This window comes from Lathyrus oleraceus, chromosome 4, assembly GCF_024323335.1.
Source record: "Lathyrus oleraceus cultivar Zhongwan6 chromosome 4, CAAS_Psat_ZW6_1.0, whole genome shotgun sequence".
Taxonomy (NCBI): domain Eukaryota; kingdom Viridiplantae; phylum Streptophyta; class Magnoliopsida; order Fabales; family Fabaceae; genus Lathyrus; species Lathyrus oleraceus.
Genome location: NC_066582.1, coordinates 108270473 through 108276472, shown reverse-complemented (window position 1 = coordinate 108276472; position 6000 = coordinate 108270473).

Genomic DNA, 6000 nt, shown 5'->3' with positions numbered 1-6000 from the left:
ATTCTCAACCGGATGAGAGGAGAACTATTGAAGACTTTATAAATGTGATTGCACATTCAAAATTAGTTCTTAGAATCAACTTAAGATAAGCCGTCAATTTTAAAATATTTACTCATGTACGATAGGTTAGTTTCAACTTTAAAAAAATAGATTTTTTCTTTATATTTTTTAAAAATGAATTTTATAAGATTATTAAAATATTATAATTTTTTTATAAGTTAAAAGACTAATTTTGACATCCTATAACATAAACATATAAAATTAAAGATAAAAATATAGTTAAAGTTATAATTTTTTAAAAAATTTGTATCTCAAAAAAGATTTTATAAAAAGTTATTTGAAATAATTCTAAAATGAGTAAATTTTTAAAATTTTAATATTTAAAAAAAATTTAAAATAATATTTTAAAAATAATAATTCAAACTAAATTTTTATTTAAAGATTTTATAAAAAATATCTTTACAAATTTTTGTTTACATAAAATTATATTATACTTTAAAAATCATTAAAAAAAACAAACAAACGGGTCTATAGTGTGTCAAAAATATAGGTGATTAAATCATTTCAAAAGTGTAGTTGTATTATGTTAAGTTTATGTATTTATCTAAATACATATCGTTTATCACTTGAACAATTAAAATGTTTCCACGTAGACCATATTACTTTCAGATTTTGATTTTGAAACAAATCCTATTCTTGTTAACCAAAAAAATGAAGGTTAGAAGCAAGTTACTTTCTATATTTTGAGTATATCTCTTAACTTATAAAATTACCACGTTTTATAATTACTATGTACCGACAATTTATAGTTATTATTTATTTATATTATTTTATAAGTGAGTAAAATAAGAGTTTAATTGAAATACACTATCAGTGTAAAATGATTTTACACCGTCAGGTAATCATAAACGTTGAATATTAAAAGAAGTTTGATTTTGTCTTTAAAAATCTATAAAGTAATACAAACGGATGATGGTGATGAATCAATGGTGTAAAACTTTTTACACTGACAGTGTATAGTAATTAATCTCAATAAAATAAAAGTCAAATTCTTTGTAACATTCAACATTTATAATTAAATAATTATGTAAAATCTTTTTATATTATTAATATACTTTAATTAAATTTTGATGTAAATCAAATAAAGCATGTAACTCTTCAAATAATATTGTCAACAAAGACACCCCTCCCCTCTTCTCATTTTCATGAACTTAGATGCAACAAAGTTTTAGGTTTAGAAACCTTTTTTAAGCATATATTTTAATGGGGTACTAATACAATATATCTTAAGGATGTTGGTTAATTAGTAAATGACGAATTAGTAGGTGACGAATTTTATAAAGGGGTGAGTCGGAGACATTTTTTTTATGGGTCGAGATGATTTTTACCTTTCTCATACTTAAATATGACAGATTTATATTGGTATTCTTATCACGAGACCCATCTTTGTATTTTGTTATTGAAAAAAGTCATAATTCAAACTTAAATCCAATCAAAAAAGATTTTTCTCATCAAATTAGAGACAAATTTAGATAAATCTCTATGAATACAAGTTATGTCGCCATGCCTTTTTCCATGACTTCTACGATTCCTAATCACTGACTCTAATTTTCATTTTGGAAATTACTAATCACTAGTTCTAATTGTCATTTGGAAAAGAAATATTTACATATTGAGTATTGGATTTTAAGAAAATTGTGAGGATAATTTTTGAATATAATTACAATGCCAACATTGTGCGTGTTAAAAACAGTTTCAGCAATTAGAAGCTGCAATTCATTATTTTTTAGAATAAGATGTATTCGACTAAAGTGTGTCTGATCTAGTCGAAGTAGGAGTCAGTTGTATTTGACAGAGTCGAATACAACATATAATTGTTATGTCGAAGCCAAAATATAATTTTGAATATTTTGAGTTGGGGTTGCATGTTTTGGGCTTGGGCATTGATTGCCTATAAATAGGCATGAAATTGTACAATTTTACATAATTTTAATAATTTATCGGCCTTACAAGTTTTCAAATAGGTTTTCTAATTCTCTCTTATCATTTTCTCCTTCTTCTTCATTCTTCTTAAAATCCTAATTGTTTCATTTGTTCTAAAAAATTGGTATCAACAAATTGGTTGCGATTCAGAGAGAATTTGTAATGGCAAACAGAAACATAATATCAACGCAATTTTCAACGAATATATCAGTTTTCAAAGGGGAGAACTACGAGAGGCGAGTTGCACAGGTGAATGTCATTTTAAGATTTCAAGATGTGGCTGAAATCTTGAACAATGGAGTACCTGCATTGGAAGAAAATGCGAACGATGTTCAGCAAACTCCGCATAAGGAACGAAGAAAGAAAGATGGAAATCTATGTTCTTGATCCATCGGTGTTTGGATCCTAGTGTGTTTGAAAACATCATTGAAGAATAAACATCAAAAGGAGCGTGTGACAAGTTAAAGAAGATGTGCGGAGGAGATGGAAATTTGAAAAGGATGAAGTTGCAGATGCTGAGAAAGCAGTTTGAAATGACTCAAATGAAATAAGATGTGTTAGTTTCAGGATTTTTACACGTGTGGTATCGCTACAAACTAGATGAAGGGGTGTGGATAATCAATCAACGATTTGTAGAAGATTGAGAAAGTGTTGATATCTCTGACTATAAGTTTTGATTATATTGTAGTGTCTATTGAAGAGTCCAATAACCTAGCTGAGATGAAGTTAGAAGAACTTTCAACTTCGTTAGAGGCACATGAGATGTGGCTGAAGAAATGGAACTCATAAAGGAAAAGGTGGATGAACAAGCACTGCAAGCAAGATTCATCAAGAAATTTGGGAAAGAAAATGTGAAACAGAGAAAGAATCTTGCTAATGATGAGAAGTCAAGCAAGAATTCAAAGAATCACTCTGATTCAATCAAAAAAGCCATGGGCAACAAGTATTCGAGGAAGAAAGTTGACATGAAGGAGGTGCAGTGTTACATCTGTCAAGATTGTCGAAGAAAGAAGGAATCAAGAGCAAAAGAAGATGACGAAGTGCAATATGCACTTGCTGGAAAAAGCAACTCTGATGATATGCTGCTCATGATAAATACTTAGTCAAACAATGACCAAACCAACATGTGGTATCTGGATTCAGGATACAACAACCACATGACTGTAAATAAAAACTGGTTTACTAAGTTGGATGAATCACTCAAGAAATTGATCAAGTTTGTCAATGGCATGCCTGTTACATCGGAGAAAAGAGGGAACCTAGTTATGGTGAGGAGAAATGGCTTAAGAGCCCGCATTACTGACGTATTGTATGTACGTTCAATGACAAGTAACTTGATAAGCATATATCAATTACTTGCCAAAGGGTATAACATGAAGTTGGAAGCCTTCTATATGCATTGCCACCATGTTATTGGCATATTCATATGTTAGCCAAATTGAGACAATGGACCACAATGTGGGGAGATCAAATGGATACTATCGGGTCGAACTACATAGAGGTTGATGCGATTATGGAAAGTTTCAAGCCTTCTATATGCATTGCTACCATGTCATTGACATATTCATATGTTCGTTAGGACGCTTCGTTGCACCTAACCGACGTTTATAAAGTCATAAATGTATTTAGTGTGAACAACAATAGCTTTCAGAGATAATTTGGCACAACAAAAAATATGCGAAGGAAGAAAAAGGATCGTCCCAATAGCACGCATGAAATGGATACGACTGAGAAAATGATAAGATTATGTGGTATATACCGTCAGATGGACACACTCGAAAATATTGTCCCAATGTTAGAACAAACTTTGCATGATAATTAGTTTTTTGTTTAAATTTTTGTAACCTTGATATTTGATAACACGAAATTATATCACATTTTAGGACTTAATTCAATTAAATTATATTATTATTTACTTTAAATTATTTCATTTTATCAGATATTACGCGGTATTTCCTTCCTATTTATCTCAGGTATCTATTTGAAGCAAAAGTAAAAAAAGGAAGAAAAGGAGGTGTAAAAAGAAGTTTTTGGAAACAAATAGCAAAAGCCAAGCCCAGCCCAAAGAAGGCACGAGCGTTGTGCCTGTGACGAGCGTCACAGAGGTTGTGACGAGCATCACGCTATATGCACTTGTGTGACGAGCGTCACACATGGTGTGACGGACGTCACACCATTCCCCTATATTTGAGGCACAAGGAACGCTTCAGAGACGTTGAGAGAGAGTTGAGCCCTATTTCCACTCCCAACTATTCTGCATGTTGAAGACTTTTTGACGCGGAAGCAGTTGCGGGAGGTGGCATATAAATAGTAGCTTTTTGGAAAGCTCAGGGTTCCACGCCTTTTTCCAGATTTTTGCCGTTTTCGTATTCTTTCTTTTTCCAGCAACTTAGGCATATTTTTACAGTATTACTTTGACAAATTTTTATATTGTTTTCCTTTTGCAATTCTATTTTCTTTTCCAGCTCTTAATTAATTTTTCGCACAATAGTTTCTACACCGGAAACTATTGTGTACCTTTTACCGGATCTAACCTTACGTTAGAATCTAGTTTTTTTTATTCCTTCGTTTTATTTTTCTGCCTGATTGAAGAACTCAAGAACAAATCCAACCGGTCTGTGGTGGAGTGTTCAAGACTGCTATTTAATTATTCAGGTTCTTTATTTATTTGTTGAATTTATATATACTTGTTTTTATTATTAATTTTTGCTGCTTGCCTGTGATGAATCTGTTTATGCATGTTATTTATTTAAGTCTGTTTAGCATGTCTGGCTGATTTATTTAGGTATCGGTATGTAAAGTAAGCGGAATGAAGGAATCAAAACTAAGTTGGTTTAATTAAGTTTAAAATTAAAATCACTCTTTTTACGGTCTCAATTTACAGGTTTAATAGCAAAGTTTTTGTACGAAAGTAAAAGACATAAAGAAGTTAAAATCAATAGAGCGAGAGTTTGAGGTTTTGACTGGACAGTGTAAATTGGACATTAATTCTAGATCAGGGCGAGAGCAATTTTTAGAGTTAATTAAATTCTAACCTTTTTCAAAAAGTATTTTTAAAGATTGAATGTGAGGGCGAGAGTTAAGCATTTGAGTTTAATTATATAACCTAAGTCAACAGAGCGAGAGTTTGAGATAAGGGTGTTTAAACGATTAGTGTTTTCTTAAAAAGAGTTTCTACGGATTCTACTGTTTTCAAAAAGTGGTTTTTGACTTAACTATAAGTGACAGCTACGTTAATATAAAATCATAGTTTATTCAACAGAGCGAGAGTTTGAGATAAAACTTTTAACCAATAGCGTCAACTGAAAAGATTCATTTTAAAACCAAGAGACCAATAAAGAATTGATTCCCTAATTACGACGAATTACATACCGATATGCGCTTATTAGATATTAATTTTAGATCTTATTTTAGTTTTAGCCTTTTCTCCCAAACAATCAAAGTATTACCTGCCTTAGCTTTACGAAGTAACCTTAGATAACGGTATATCGATTCATAAGTCCCTGTGGGATCGATATCTTTTAAAACTACGCGATAGAACTGTGCACTTGCAGTTTGTATCCCAAATTCGACTCATAAAGTCGAGCGATCAAGTTTTTGGCGCCGTTGCCAGGGACTTTTATTTAGTCGATATCGTAACTCTCCTGTTACGCTGTAGAGACTAAGGCTTTTCTTTTTCTTTTCTTTCTTTCGTTGATTTGTATGCCACGCACTCGCTCTCAAGGCGAACCGCTCTACTTACGAATCAACGATATCGAACTATATCTCCGAGTCTTACGACGAATTCGGGAATATCGTGCTGCAAACAATCTACCTCTTGTAGAACTTCCTGATTTCAAAAACATTTTCCCTTCGATACCCGAGATGGCAGAACCATCTCGTGCTCTTAGAGATTACGCCGCTCCATCGCAAGATGAACCGCATTCAAGTATTGCTCCGCCCGCAATCGAAGCAAACAACTTTGAACTCAAACCTTCACTGTTGCAGGCAGTGCAACAGAACCAATTCTCTGGGAAT